General features: G+C 44.0%; 1 protein-coding gene across 4 annotated transcripts in view; it reads right to left on the reverse strand.

The window, feature by feature from the left end:
* LOC110506142 (aggrecan core protein) overlaps window positions 1-6,147 on the reverse strand; it is a 33,184-nt gene extending 27,037 nt beyond the window's left edge. For all 4 annotated transcript variants that reach the window (XM_090222746.1, XM_090222745.1, XM_090222743.1 and 1 more), the window contains exon 1: window positions 5,870-6,147. The gene's annotated coding sequence lies outside the window, so the exon portion shown is untranslated. The remainder of the gene's footprint in view (window positions 1-5,869) is intronic.
* Between the last annotated feature and the right edge of the window lie 10,822 nt (window positions 6,148-16,969).

A 16,969-nucleotide genomic window follows, 5' to 3' on the forward strand; every position in this document is an offset into this window, starting at 1 on the left:
GTGTGAAACATAAGTTCAACATTCAACATACAGTTTAATGCATATGTTCAATAGATCCAACATATGCAGCACACAGAACGCACTGCACCTGCCTCTGCAACACAACGCTGCAAGGCAAACACAGAGTTCCATTGGAAATGAATGTATTTCTGGTGTACCAAAACGCAATAACGCTGTCAGTGTGGTGGAGGCGTAAAACACAAACCTCTAAACAGGAGGGAGGGGGTGGCCAGGGACGAAAGCGGTCAACAGAAATGCTTAGTAACATCCTCAGATATATAGACATGTACTCACACTCATACACAACCTCCCTGTTCTCCCACCATGAACAAAGAGCTACTCAGTTATTTCAGAAGTAAATGTTCAGGTTTGGTGTTATTGCGTTGGAGCTCGATTCTGTTACTTCTGAGTAACAGCCCCTCCCTTCTCTTTAAGTAAAGACTACAACTTTTCTGAAGAGAGAGAGGGGAGGTGGCTTCTTGCTCAAAACTTCCAATACCCGACCAGGGTGAATTTCCCAGAGTAGGATCAATGGAGGCTGTTGGAAGGAAGGAGAAATGGGGAGTGGGGAGGAGAGGCTCATCATAATGGCTGGAAAGTAATGAATGCAACGGTAACAAACACATGGACCAATAAAATATGAGTTTGGTAAACCCAGAGCAGTTATAGTTTTGTCTTTCATGATCTGGTCAGTACATAAGTCTGACTAGAATAGCAGTGTGTGTGGGTCTGTGTGTGTGCGTGGTTGTGTGTGTGTGTACACGTGTTTGCGTGTGTGTGCGTGCATGCTTGTCTGTGTGAGTGCATATGTGTGTGCATGCATGTCTCACCGAGGTTCAGTCCCTCACTGATCTAAGTATATAATGATGTATTTTCTATTTATATTTTTTATTCAGAATATGGTTCCTGGTTTAGGGCCATTTGGACCAGGTCACTTTTGCTAAATAGATTTTATCTCAACAATAGAAACCTGAATATAAAGGTTAAATAACTCAATATAAACCAAATCTAGTGGCAAGCGATGGTGATCTAATCTCTCATGTCATCTTCAACAGTAGTTTATTTGGTTCTGGCTGCCGAGACTAATGGTAATGAAATAATCACAGTTGTTCTCTTGATGGGATGTGACCAGTAAATGAGCCATGACAGTAAGTCTTCATCCCAAATGATACCCTATCCCCTTTATAGTGCACTACTTTTGACCAGGTCCCATAGGGCTCTTGTCAAAATAAATGCACTATATAGGGAATAGGGTGCCATGTGGGATGCACCCTAAGACTCTAACCTAACACTGGGGTCACTGTGAGCAACATGCTATTCCCAGACCATGCCGGATGGTTACACCCACTAACACAGCATGTTTCCCACACTTATCCTAACATAAGAAGAAGACAGGGTACTGATTCTATCTATAGCGGGTTACAGGTGGGGGGCTATATTAGATCTGGGACAATAAACTGAAAATGATCCATAACCGACCAGACAGAACACTCTAATCGCAGGCATTTTGCTGATATTCTTCATTACCATAAGTAGCCTATACTAGAGAAATGTGAAGTTTTAAATGAAATAAGTTTGATAATATGTGTGATTGTTAATGGGACAATTGATGGATAAAACCATCAAACTAGTAGTAAAAAATGATGGTGTACATTAATGTTATTTCCTTAATGTTCCATCTTTTCTGAGTACCTAACTGTGTTTACCCCCTTGTGTGAAGATAGCCATAACATAACAGCATGAAACCATTTCAGATCTTGTGTGAAGATAGCCATAACATAACAGCATGAAACCATTTCAGATCTTGTGTGAAGATAGCCATAACATAACAGCATGAAACCATTTCAGATCTTGTGTGAAGATAGCCATAACATAACAGCATGAAACCATTTCAGATCTTGTGTGAAGATAGCCATAACATAACAGCATGAAACCATTTCAGATCTTGTGTGAAGATAGCCATAACATAACAGCATGAAACCATTTCAGATCTTGTGTGAAGATAGCCATAACATAACAGCATGAAACCATTTCAGATCTTGTGTGAAGATAGCCATAACATAACAGCATGAAACCATTTCAGATATTGTGAGAAGATACTCCTAACAGCATGAAGCCATTTCAGATATTGTGTGAAGATAGCCATAACATAACAGCATGAAACCATTTCAGATCTTGTGTGAAGATAGTCATAACATAACAGCATGAAGCCATTTCAGATCTTGTGTGAGCTTACATTCATATTTTTCATCCTTGATCTCCAGTTACAGCATTGTGCATATACATAGTTAATACTGTGTACAAAAATATCTGGGTTGATTGTTGTGAGTCAGCATAGACTCTGAATGGAAAGCGTAGACACAGAATACAATTATTCAGTTATTCCTGTATAGTTACAGAGGTATAAATCAACGTAAAGCGTCAAGTCAACTGTCACACTGCCTTAAACAACAAACATCAGATCAATAACTCTCCCTTCAACACCCAAGCCTGATTAAGTAATAATACATTAGACCTGAGCAGGACAGGAAGAATCCCAGTACTGGACCAGTGTCCTGGGATAACCTCTCAGCAGGACAGGAAGAATCCCAGTACTGGACCAGTGTCCTGGGATAACCTCTCAGTAGGACAGGAAGAATCCCAGTACTGGACCAGTGTCCTGGGATAACCTCTCAGCAGGACAGGAAGAATCCCAGTACTGGACCAGTGTCCTGGAGTAACCTCTCAGCAGGACAGGAAGAATCCCAGTATTGGACCAGTGTCCTGGGATAACCTCTCAGCAGGACAGGAAGAATCCCAGTACTGGACCAGTGTCCTGGGATAACCTCTCAGCAGGACAGGAAGAATCCCAATATTGGACCAGTGTCCTGGGATAACCTCTCAACAGGACAGGAAGAATCCCAGTACTGGACCAGTGTCCTGGGATAACCTCTCAGCAGGACAGGAAGAATCCCAGTATTGGACCAGTGTCCTGAGATAACCTCTCAGCAGGACAGGAATAATCCCAGTACAGGACCAGTGTCCTGGGATAACCTCTCAGCAGGACAGGAAGAATCCCAGCATTGGACCAGTGTCCTGGGATAACCTCTCAGGAGGAAATAAATAATCCCCGTACTGGACCAGTGTCCTGGGATAACCTCTCAGCAGGACAGGAAGAATCCCAGTATTGGACCAGTGTCCTGGGATAACCTCTCAGCAGGACAGGAAAAATCCCAGTATTAGACCACTGTCCTGGGATAACCTCCCAGGAGGACAGCCAAGATTTGTCCAGTAGAGAGGTAAAGAGGGATCCCACTCTGGCAGAGCCCATGGATTCTGCACGTCCCTGCAAATTCTACTGTGACATGATGATACATGTGGTGCGGAGGAGTTCTAAGAGACACTATGGGACAGTAGTGCAAGAGGCTGATCTAGCGGTATCACTGACACCTCCAAACCACATACAGCCCCTAGAGATGAGGGTTCAATGCATTAGTCCACCTCAACCTTTCAGCCTTCTCAACTATCTCCCTGTCTCAAACCCTGTCTAACATCCCCCATTAAGTTAGGTAACTACTGTCTCTATTCTCCCTCTATGATCTAATACAGTACGTGCAAAAAGAGGCAGGGTCATCATATAAGCTCCATCATTCTAGAAAAACTTGAGCTGCATAACAATGAAATCATTGTTTAACATATTGCTGGCTTCCTTGAATCAGTGTAGTAGGGTCAATATGAAGAGAATAGCTGTTTTCAATACTGTCAAACCCCATAAACTTTAACAGAATCAGACATCTAAAAATCAACCACTAGCAAAGAGTTAATAACTGGTACGTGCATGGAAAGACATAGCCAACCCTGGAATCAAGGTTCAAACCTGGCAGGGCCAGGGCTTTTCAGGCGAACAGGGACTAAAAACGTTTTGTTTGGAGAAAAAAAGTGACAGTTCATTAGCCGCCAGGTTATTTGAGCGCCGTGCTAACAGCTAACCCCCACAGTGTTTCCATTGAGCTGGTGTGGTACGGTCTATTCCCGGTGAGGCTGGGGCCCATAAGACCCGGTCTGTTCCCCCTGAAGCTGGTATTATAGGAGCTCTGACAACATTAGGCCCAATGTAAACACTTGGAGGCCTTTTCCATTCCACTGAGAGACCAGTGGCAGGGTAACACTGCTCACATTCAGGTAGAGAGGTTAGCTAGCAGTGTAAGACATGATGGCAGCAGTTAGGGTCCATAGCTAATGGAAGTGATGGCTACTGCTGACTAACACACTGATTGGATCAGAGCTCTCATCGTGAATATAGGATTTTGAAAGCGAGAGGGACACATCTTTTGTAAATTAGAATCGAACAGAAACCACATTAGAGAGCATTTTGTCAATTCATTTGGCGTTTGTGTCGATGATGACTGCTTGGACATTGACGAGCATTGGCACAGCAGTGTCCATCATTGGTGAAACTCATGACAGTGTTCAAGCTTTGGCATCATGGAGGCAAATCTGCAGGTACCAGGCAAGGTTAGCTTATACTCATCCCATTATAGGCTCTTTGCACTGTTACCTGTTTCACACCATCATGGAGACTTGAACCAGGTTCAGCTCAGTAGTGTGGAACAGGAACAAGGCATAGACACTATCAGCATGGTATTATGTCCTACACCTTCATCATTATGCCAAGAGGTCTGAATGCCTGGAACAAAGTCACTCATTAGGCATCCAGAAGAGGACTGGACAGTGGACACCCCTCAAAGCATGGTTCCTCTCTAGGTTTCTTCCTAGGTTACTGACTTCTAGGGAGTTTTTTCCTAGCCACTGTGCTTCTGCCTCTGCATTGCTTGCTCATTGGGGTTTTAGGCTGGGTATCTGTAAAGCACTTTGTAATTTTGACAACTGCTGATGTAAAAAGGATAGGTGATGTACTAGGTCAATACAGAATACCCCTTCTTTCAGAAAGCGTGTACCAACGCTTCACTCTTGTAAGTCCCTTGTGTCCATACTGATGGGACATGCTTTGGATGGCTGCACCGAGGTGCCATCCCACTTCTGACACCAATGTGGTGAATAGCCCTGACTGGGACTCATCTACAGGTCAATCTGACTGTCAGTCCCAACACCTTAAAAGTTACACTAAGAGGTCCAAACCTCTTGACGAGGTCGCTAGCTAGGCTAACTGTTAGGTGGGGCTGAGGTGAGGGAAGTGGACTAGATTAATTTATCTATCACATTTAGGGTTGGCAGTAGCCTCGAGGTTAGCGTGTTGGGCCACTAACCGAAAGGTTGCTGATTCAAATAACAGAGCTGACAAGGAGAAAAACATATAAATCTGTTGCTGTGCCCTTGAGCAAGGCTCTTAACCTTAGTTGCTCCAGGGGTACTGTACAATGGCATCCCTGGCTGTGACCCCACTCCCTCAGGGTGTCTCAGGGGGGGTTGGGATATGCAAAAAATCACATTCCCATTACACATTTGTGTGTAACAGGACAAATATAAGCACCCCCCCAAAATACTATTATGTTATAATAGTACTTTCGGCACACCGAAAATCTCCCCCCTTCTAATTTCCTTAATTTTGTGGCTAGAGTCAAATAGATTCTGTGGCACACATCAGATTCAAATACTTTCTATAGAACAAACTTCATAGGCAACCGAAATGAATAATGAATGTATGTGTGTTATATTAAACATAGAGGAGGGAGTAGGGCGGCATCTTTACAGATAGCTAATGTGTAGATTAGTCTTGGTTAGGAGGTTGCATTATCGGCACGCACGATTTGCGCGTCATTTTAGGTAGTGTGAAGATGATTAATTATGTGCGCTCGTGGACAATACACTACAGCACAAAGCTAAGTTTGCAATTTGATAACCCCGAACCAAATAATTACGTTTTGTTCACCTGTAGAAATGCAGACTCTCTCCGCGATCCGTCAGCTCAAAGATAAAAACTGCACCTGCAGAAAAAGTAAATTATTCTGGAATTCTTATTTATTCGAGGAACGTTTATTCTCAGTGAGTTTTCTGTCGTAAATGTTTCTTGTCCCGTTGATGGTCGCGTGTACCAGTTTAAAATCCCAGTGACAGCCCACGAGCGGTAGAGGACGATGGGCCGCGCGAGTGTGGAGAGCGAAAAGAATCCACTTTCACACCCGGAGCAGGTTTAGCTGTAACAAACCTGGAAGGGGAGGGGGGGGGGGGTGATGTAGTGAGTGAAGGGGAGGATGTAGAAAACATATTCAAACTTGCTACCTCATGACACCAAACTCTTGTTCCCAGTGAAATTAGGTAACGGCAAGACACAAGTCAAATGATCCAGATAGGTCAAATGACATAAGTTACATGATTTATTCATATAGGCCTAGTCATATTTCCATACCATTTGTTTTGGCCATAGCATTTCAAAGACTTGAAGGTATCAACTTCAGAGGCAACCACCTGAATTAACCTAGTTTAGAGGGCACCAACCCACTGATTATATTTTGGTCAACTGACTCCTTATGATGAGGAATTGTCACCATAGTAGGCCTATTCATATTTGTTCTCAGTAAACCATCTGGGTTTGTAAAATGGAGAAAAAAACTATGTCATCTCTTGGGTGCATGGAAAAGGGCACTGCTTGGAATGGTTGGATGATGTTTCTGGGAACCCAATTCATTTTGGCAGCTACAGAAGTCAATGATGGATTATGTATGTGGTGTACTGTACATAGTGCTACAGTTATAGCTCTGTTGCCTCTTATGTATAGCAGAAACATGTATCTTGTGTCCCCTTCTCTCTATTATGTCATTCCTCTCAGCATAAATGAGGTGAAAGGTCAAACTCCGGCCTAATGTGACTAAATCACCCACTTCCCTTTTTCTCGCTGTTTCTCATTACTCATATCTTGTTTCACAGGGGTATCAAAATGGATCCCAACGTGCTGATAAAAGAGTAGAAAAACCCTTTCAGGTCCAGACTCCCTCCTGTGGCACCACTGAATGCTCACTGGGGCAGGAAATAGCAACACATGCAATTACAAAAAATGACACGTTATGGAATTTTGTTTAAGTGAAGATTTATCCACCGAATCAAATCAAATCAAATGTATTTATAAAGCCCTTCGTACATCAGCTGATATCTCAAAGTGCTGTACAGAAACCCAGCCTAAAACCCCAAACAGCAAGCAATGCAGGTGTAGAAGCACGGTGGCTAGGAAAAACTCCCTAGAAAGGCCAAAACCTAGGAAGAAACCTAGAGAGGAACCAGGCTATGTGGGGTGGCCAGTCCTCTTCTGGATGTGCCGGGTGGAGATTATAACAGAACATGGCCAAGATGTTCAAATGTTCATAAATGACCAGCATGGTCGAATAATAATAAGGCAGAACAGTTGAAACTGGAGCAGCAGCACGGTCAGGTGGACTGGGGACAGCAAGGAGTCATCATGTCAGGTAGTCCTGGGGCATGGTCCTAGGGCTCAGGTCCTCCGAGAGAGAGAAAGAAAGAGAGAAGGAGAGAATTAGAGAACGCACACTTAGATTCACGCAGGACACCGAATAGGACAGGAGAAGTACTCCAGATATAACAAACTGACCCCAGACCCCCGACACATAAACTACTGCAGCATAAATACTGGAGGCTGAGACAGGAGGGGTCAGGAGACACTGTGGCCCCGTCCGAGGACACCCCCGGACAGGGCCAAACAGGAAGGATATAACCCCACCCACTTTGCCAAAGCACAGCCCCCACACCACTAGAGGGATATCTTCAACCACCAACTTACCATCCTGAGACAAGGCTGAGTATAGCCCACAAAGATCTCCGCCACGGCACAACCCAAGGGGGGGGGGGGGGGGGGGGGGCGCCAACCCAGACAGGATGACCACATCAGTGAATCAACCCACTCAGGTGACGCACCCCTTCCAGGGACGGCATGGGAGAGCCCCAGTATGCCAGTGACTCAGCCCCTGTAATAGGGTTAGAGGCAGAGAATCCCAGTGGAAAGAGGGGAACCTGCCAGGCAGAGACAGCAAGGGCGGTTCGTTGCTCCAGAGCCTTTCCGTTCACCTTCCCACTCCTGGGCCAGACTACACTCAATCATATGACCCACTGAAGAGATGAGTCTTCAGTAAAGACTTAAAGGTTGAGACCGAGTTTGCGTCTCTGACATGGGTAGGCAGACCGTTCCATAAAAATGGAGCTCTATAGGAGAAAGCCCTGCCTCCAGCTGTTTGCTTAGAAATTCTAGGGACAATTAGGAGGCCTGCGTCTTGTGACCGTAGCGTACGTGTAGGTATGTACGGCAGGACCAAATCAGAGAGATAGGAAGCATTCTGTCTGGTCTTAATTGTTATGCTGATAATAGATTGCATTCAATAATGGACTTGACTTATTGACCATTGTATTGTATTGGAGAAAATGGCCTGTGAAAGGAGTACATTTACATTCTTATTTCTTGTGTGCAAAATGGATCAATTTTATTATGTGGCAGCTTCATCCTTTGTCCTCCATCCACGGTTATTCTGTTACTGTCTTTTGCTCTCATTAATTCTCTTAACCTTCATAGTTGCTGGCAAGTCTAACACAGAGGACCCTGTCCAATTAGGTTTCTGACTCCAAAGGAAGCAGCCTCTACATTGCCAGCCATCCCAACAACCCACAGGGTGTGTCATGTTCATGTATGACTGAGGCCGTGTAAGGGAACAGCGTTTCCTGCCCCACCCGCTTACCTGCTCTTTCCTCCTGCTGCCCTTTCTGGAAGAAAGCATCCCAGAAGAGGAGGTGAAGGGAGTCAAGGGATGCAGGAATGGGGGGAATGTTGAATGTGACTTAAGGTTTGGGGAGCGGTGTGTTTGGCCGATCTGTCTCACATGTGTTTAAGCTGAACAGTGTAACTGAAGTGCCTGGAGACAACTTCGTAAGGGGCGGTTCTGGTATCCCACAGCGGGCCTGTATGTCCACACTGTGTCACCAATCCAAGGGACAGACTTAGATTTCCTCCAATACAATGTTCACATCAGAACATAAAAGGAAGAGCTGAATGCACAAATAAAAGGAATAACAGGAAAAGACAACACCTGCATTTACAATAATTCAATGAGATTTAGGTTTCTGTGTCATCTGCTCTGATTATGTTTTACCAACACAGTTCACTGTGACTCAAATGCTTAATGTGACCCCTTACTACTACAGGTATTTTCCTGTAGTATTCACTAATGAACAGTGTAGCAGATGGGGATGTGTGAAACTCAGTGTTGCTGCTTGTGCCATTGAAGAAGACCTTTTATAGTCGGAATGCTTCAGGAGGGCGGTTACGTGTGTTTGCAAGTCTGAGTTCGAGTCTCGCTATGAGCCGATTAGGGGAGGTACTACTTGCTAAGCATGCAGCGTGACATCCTTTACAAAAGCAAAACGCCAAGGGACTAGCTCTAACCGTAACCGGTCATACTGAAAGTAGGCATATTTTGAAATGATAAACCGGGTGGTTCGATCCCTGAATGCTGATTGGCTGACAGCCGTGGTATATCCGACCGTATACCACGGGTATGCCAAAACATTTATTTGTATTGCTCTAATTACATTGGTAACCAGTTTATAATAGCAATAAGGTACCTCTGGGGTTTGTGATATATGGCCAATATACCATAGCAAAGGCCTGTATCCAGGCACTCCACGTTGCATTGTACTTAAGAACAGCCCTTAGCCATGGTATATTGGCCATATACCACACCCCCTTGGGCCTTATTTCTTAAATACACCCTCTACGGTGACATTTTACTCTTCTTAACAGTTTGTGCGAAATGCTCTGACTTGAATCACTCACTTCTGTGCAATGTTTGTGTTTTACCCTTAGAACAAACCAGGCAACCTTTCTGTCCAAACAGTACCGTAAACCTCATTATAATCTCACACTCTTATTACATTTGAACGTTTTCTTCAACAATGTATGCTATAAGGTTGTAAGGAGGTGATTATTTAACTGGAGTTTAGTAAACTGAGCAATACATAAATAAACGTCTAATTATATGGCACATTGTTGAAGTAATGTTTCTCAATGAAATCATGCTGCCAGATGTGAATGTGGTTTTAGGTCTATGGTCATTTTTGCACTTTGCAAAATGCTTTTCCACTATAAAAATGTTGCCCATCAGCTGTTATTGTTCGGGCTGGGGGCTCAATTACTTCAGGTCTCAGGAACTGGGCCGTCAGTGCTCGACCTTAAGCTAGGTACGACTAACTGACCTTAGCTACAGTTGCATTATTCACATTTTCCATGTGCTGTAAATGGACTAGTCATATGTACATTTATATCATGTTGTAATTGGAATATTAGTCAGAGTTGTGGGCAAACCGACACTTTAGGAAAAGTGAGGTGGAAATACACAGTTGAGGACAGGTGATGGTTAGAACCAGCTGACTCAGACGGAGGAATAATGTGCTCACCTCTTAAAAGCAGTGCTACACCTGGAAACAACACCAAGTCCTCACAAACTGTTTTATAACTGAAAACCCTGCCTGTTGTCAATGGGTATAATATAAACCGTGAGGTCATCCCAAAGGATTGTGATGACCATGAACTTAAAAGGCTACAACGAGACCCCTTCCTCTAGACTGTAGATGAAGTCACAGTAACCGCCATTACTTTCCTTTCAATTACGGACATATACTGCACTGGGATTAACTATGTTTTAATAACATAATTAGTCCAGAGTGGAGAGGCATAGCCACGTAACACACTGTTTTTACATCATGTGTTCCACATGTAACCCTGTTTTAGGAACTGTTGAGAGAAACACATTGCATAGAGGCAAATCAGGTCAATGTCCTGCACTCTTAGAACAAAAGGTGCTATCTAGAACCTAATTGGGTTCTTCGGCTGTCCCCGTAGGATAACCCTTTGAGGAACCCGTTTTGGTTCCATGTAGAAGCTTTTTCCAAGGAACTTGGAACTAAAAAGGGTTCTACCTGGAATCAAATGGTGCTTTTATGGGGACAGCCGAAGAACCCTATGGAACCCTTTGTCTAACTGTATACCCGATACTATAGTAGTGGAAGAAAATCCTAAAGATGATATTTACCCCAGGCCCTGACAGAACAGGTCTCCTATCTGTTACTATCAGCCATAGAGTCAGTCACTGATCAGATAGACAGATAGAGGAGTTTGTTGTAACAGAGTTGACACAGGGTTGATTGACGAGGCAGCTTCAGATGAAACCCTTTGGGACCAGTGGACATTTCCCCTCATTCAGAAGCTCTTTTCACTGCAAAATACCACGTTCTTCAGAGCCACCAGGCAGCCTTGCTGAGCAGGAGAGAAGAACACACAAAGCTCCCTCACAAGCCCCTCTGGTACAGTGAGTACAGTAAATCAGACCAGTTTGTCATTCCCTCCCCTCCCCTCCTCTCTCTCTCTCTTTCTCTGTCTCTCTCTTTCCCCCTTACTCGCTCTCACCTTCTCTCTAATTTCTCTCTCATACCTACTGCCCCTCTCTCCTGTGCTGTTTGCTTTACTGTCTGGAAAGCAAGGTTGGAGAGGAAACGAACTCAACTGAAATATTATGGAATTATGTTAATGGTTTAAACCACAACAGTCAGACCTTTCAGTTGAATTAAGGCTCAGCAGGCACGCCTCGTGTGGACTTTGGCTTTGTTAAGTGACACCTTCTTGGGAGAAGCTATACGTTTTAGTGGTAGACAGAACATATTGACAGTGATTCAAACCACAGTTGGTACAGTCGCTTGTTGTCAATACTGCACGGTTTATGAACAAGTAGATCTATCTGCTGTCGTTGAGTATATGTAGTCTTCTACCACTAATATAATTTCAATAGGGCAGATGTTCCTTCCCTGGGTCTCCAGTGGTCCATCCATGATTTGTATGTAGTACATTAGACTAGTCCAATCCCAGTTCAGGGCTGGTGACCCACACTGGTGTGATTCGTAAACTGGCCTCATGTGGCGTACAGGAGACACAGGCTAAAACCCAGTCAGTCACATTGGTAATTTTTTTTTTTTTTCACCTTTATTTAACCAGGTAGGCTAGTTGAGGACAAGTTCTCATTTACAATTGCGACCTGGCCAAGATAAAGCAAAGCAGTTTGACACATACAACAACACAGTTACACGTGGAATAAAACAAACATACAGTCAATAATACAGTAGAAACAAGTCTATATACAGATGTGAGCAAATGAGGTGAGATAAGGGAGGTAAAGGCAAAAAAAAGGCCATGGTGGCAAAGTAAATACAATATAGCAAGTAAAACACTGGAATGGTAGATTTGCAGTGGAAGAATGTGCAAAGTAGAAATCAAAATAATGGGGTGCAAAGGAGCAAAATAAATAAATAAAATAAATACAGTAGGGAAAGAGGTAGTTGTTTGGGCTAAATTATAGGTGGGCTATGTACAGGTGCAGTAATCTGTGAGCTGCTCTGACAGCTGGTGCTTAAAGCTAGTGAGGGAGATAAGTGTTTCCAGTTTCAGAGATTTTTGTAGTTCATTCCAGTCATTGGCAGCAGAGAACTGGAAGGAGAAGCGGCCAAAGAAAGAATTGGTTTTAGGGGTAACCAGAGAGATATACCTGCTGGTGCGCGTTCTACAGGTGGGTGATGCTATGGTGACCAGCGAGCTGAGATAAGGGATACTAAGGGATAAGGGATAAGAGATACTTTACCTAGCAGGGTCTTGTAGATGACATGGAGCCAGTGGGTTTGGCGACGAGTATGAAGCGAGGGCTAGCCAACGAGAGCATACAGGTCGCAATGGTGGGTAGTATATGGGGCAAATTTGGTGACAAAACGGATGGCACTGTGATAGACTGCATCCAATTTGTTGAGTAGGGTATTGGAGGCTATTTTGTAAATGACATCGCCGAAGTCGAGGATTGGTAGGATGGTCAGTTTTACAAGGGAATGTTTGGCAGCATGATTGAAGAATGCTTTGTTGCGAAATAGGAAGCCAATTCTAGATTTTACTTTGGATTGGAGATGTTTGATGTGGGTCTGGAAGGAGAGTTTACAGTCTAACCAGACACCTAGGTATTTGTAGTTGTCCACGTATTCTAAGTCAGAGCCGTCCAGAGTAGTGATGTTGGACAGGCGGGAAGGTGCAGGCAGCAATCGGTTGAAGAGCATGCATTTAGTTTTACTTGTATTTAAGAGCAATTGGAGGCCACAGAAGGAGTGTTGTATGGCATTGATGCTTGCCTGGATGGTTGTTAACACAGTGTCCAAAGAAGGGCCAGAAGTATACAGAATGGTGTTGTCTGCGTAGAGGTGGATCAGAGACTCACCAGCAGCAAGAGCGACATTATTGATGTATATAGAGAAGAGAGTCGGTCCAAGAATTGAACCCTGTGGCACCCCCATAGAGACTGCCAGAGGTCCGGACAGCAGACCCTCCGATTTGACACACTGAAATCTATCAGAGAAGTAGTTGGTGACCGGAGGCCCGGAGGCAAAAGGAGGAGGTCAAAGGGGGCTATTACAGCTGTTACAACCCCTGTTATTGGCTGAGTGTGTCCCATTTCCCTTCCACACTTGTGCACTGAGACAGTCTCTTACAGCTAGTGCTTCTACTGCAGCTTCAGAGGGGAGAAGAGGGTGTTTTACACTCGCAATGAAATGAATGGGCTTATTATGACTGGAGCCAAGGCCTCTGAGCTATGTCTGCTGCAAAGCTGGATGTAGAACCACTGTCACTAGCATTGTAGTATATTGATGTTTTGATGATTTTCCCCCTTCTTTTGACAGTGAATGTTTTCATCTACAGTGTAACTGGTGTCGAGAAGATACACTCAGTACAGTTGATCACTTGCATGTTTTTTGTACAATTGGGCCTTATTTTCCATTGACCACAAGTTATTATACCCTCTATTGGAGGGTATTGCATTAGCCATCAGACCAGGTAGTCCAAGGGGAAATCAAAGCAGATCTAATCTGTTAGGGGTTAAACACTGTGAAGTGTGCTGGAGTGGGAAGCTGACTCCCAAAGAAAAGCTCTGTTAGAAAACCTTCAGTGCTTCTTTTGTTGAAAGCCCTGTGTATTTATTTTGATTCCAGTTGAATGGTGAACACTGTGTCGCTAGGTTCCAGGGTAGAATGAGGGCTCCTGGTGTTAGCTGCCTCTCAATGGTTCCCATTTACTGTAGCAGGACTGTTCACTCAGCTCATTAGCTGTTAGTAGTGTTGTTGTAAGACTCAGGTCCAGGACTCAGACAGAACTATGACAGACTGGAGTTCTGGGGACGTATTTAAGAAGCGTGTAAGGCTGCGTTTACACAGGCAGCCCATTCTTAATCAGCACTCCTACTCATAGGCTGCGTTTACACAGGCAGCCCAATTCTGATATTTTTTCCAATAATTGGTATTTTGACCAATCAGATCAGCTCTGAAAAATATTGGATGTGAAAAGATTTGATGTAATTTTCATAATGAAAAGTTTACATGGGCAGGTGGGACCTGATCCTAGATCAGCACTCCATTTCTGAGACACTTGATACATACTGCTCCTGGTCACTTGGTCATGGACTATAGGGCTGCCAACCCACTCTGTTTGGCCGAGTCTCCCAGGAGATGTGTGAATACATGATGAAATTGATATAGAACTAATTAAGGATGTTGAAGGATCTTTATTATTTGCCAGAATACGCTTGGCCTTATTGGACACAAAACTCACTTCCACTGTTGTATATGGAAACGTGAGACTCGAAGCAGACTCAATGTTTTCGCCAAATGATCCAACTTAAATAATACTTGAATCAAGTGATACAGAACAAAAACCATAAACAGTGAGAACTAATGAGTTGTAATGTTCCCTAAGTCTCTGGGGCGTTTGTGTTGTGGGGCTCAGACATGGCTATGCCTAAGTCTATACTGTTTCATGTTGGACAGCAGAGACCTCTGGTTGGAGACTTCAGGGTTAGGGGACACAGAGGTTTCATGAGATCAGGGGAAAAAAGAAAAGCAAATAATTGTATGAAGTGCGACTTTCAGGGAGTTGATTTTGGACTGCACTTGTATTTATACGAGGAACATGCCGGAAGGTTGGGCATGTTTTATAGTAACACCATGCAAACTTTAAGTAATGATCATTGTTCATGATGGGTCAATCAGTATACCATGATGTGCCAATCAGGTTGGTGTGTGTGTGTGCATTTTTGTTTAACTATCCTTGTAGGTACCAGAAGTCCTCACAAGGATAGTAAAACAAGGAAAATTTGGACAAGTGGGGACATTTTGCCAGGCCCCATGAGGAAAAATGCTATTTTAGGCTTAAGGTTTAGGGTTACAATTAGGGTTAGGGTTAGAATTAGGGATACAGGTTACGGTTAGCTTTAGGGTTAGGAGTTAGGTATAGTGTTAGGGTTAGAATTAGGGATAGAGGTTACGGTTAGCTTTAGGGTTAGGAGTTAGGTATAGTGTTAGGGTTATAATTAGGGATAGAGGCTACGGTTAGCTTTAGGGTTAGGAGTTAGGTATAGTTTTAGGGTTAGAGCTTTGGAGTTAAGGTCAGGTTATGGTTAGGTTATGGTTAGGTTAGGGTTAGATTTAGGGTTAGGGGTTAGGGAAAATAGGATGTTGGATAGGAATCAATTATTTTGTCCCCACAAGGATAGCAATACAAAACCATGTGTGTGTGTGATTGTGTGTGTGTGTGTGTGTGTGATTGAGTGTGTGTGTGTGTGTGTGTGTGTGTGTGTGTGTGTGTGTGTGTGTGTGTGTGTGTGTGTGTGTGTGTGTGTGTGTGTGTGTGTGTGTGTGTGTGTGTGTGTGTGTGTGTGTGTGTGTGTGTGTGTATGATGCATGCCATTGAGATAAAATGGCACATGAGTACGTCAGTACATGTGTGCAGGATTACTTGTGTTTGCCTACCTGTGTTCTTTACGAAGTTGCTCAGAGAGGCGTTCGTTGACGGAACACTGTTTCCTTATGCCGGAGCACAGACCTGACTTTTTTCTCTCAGAGCAGCTGATAAAGACCCATGTCCACCTACCGACCAGACCACCTCCAGCCCACCTTTACAAGACCCCTGGAGCCGTTAACCACAGCATTTCTCACATACTTGCATGGGTGGTGCTGCAATGCACATGTGCACTCCTCCTCTGAAAGAAGCCTTGTGACTGAAAGAAGCCTTGTGACTGAAAGAAGCCTTGTGAGTTTATTTTATATGTGCTCCAACACCAAAACACATTCAATAAGGTCCAATGGTGCATGTTCACTCAGTGTTAAACAACTTAAGAACGGAGTTCTCTCCTAAAATACCTTTGCACCTAAGGACACTTCAAGGAGGTGCATATTAATACTCATAAATTCATGAACCCCAGAACCCCTCCCTTCCACTCCATATCTTCCTCTCCTTATGCAGGGTTGCCATGTGACTGTACCTGATGAGCAACAAAGGGATCCATTGAAACAGAAAGGAACTCGTCACACCAAGCCCCGGTATTGGCCGTTCGGCCCCCCTAAACTTGACTACGGCCTGGGGATCTGTAATGGTATATTACACTTCCTGCTGCTATGCTTCCAATGGGGATGATTGGCTATGATGGATGGAACCCCATAACCATCGCAGGCCCTTTCCTCCATCTTAAGAGGTCTGTGTTGGAAACTTCAGAAGCTCAGACTGCCTCCACACAGGAACTGCAGTGGTCTCGATGACATGGGACCCCTGATGAAGCCTTCCTTTGGGCTCCAGGGCCAAAGAATCAAAACACAGCCTGTCAGCCCCATCTCTCTGTGTAGCCAGAGAAGATTAGTGAGGATTACCAATGCCTCTTTGTGCCTTATCGGATAGGTACCATCTCTCTGTGTAGCCAGAGAAGATTAGTGAGGATTACCAATGCCTCTTTGTTCCTTATCGGATAGGTACCATCTCTCTGTGTAGCCAGAGAAGATGAGTGAGGATTACCAATGCCTCTTTGTTCCTTATCGGATAGGTACCATGCCGAGAAAACTTGTAAAAACTGAAACAAGAGGTTGAATTGGGGAATTGTGAGTGGTGAATGCATCCCTTAAAGGTTTC

This window comes from Oncorhynchus mykiss, chromosome 26, assembly GCF_057628025.1.
Source record: "Oncorhynchus mykiss isolate SJ-2025 chromosome 26, ASM5762802v1, whole genome shotgun sequence".
NCBI lineage: Eukaryota > Metazoa > Chordata > Actinopteri > Salmoniformes > Salmonidae > Oncorhynchus > Oncorhynchus mykiss.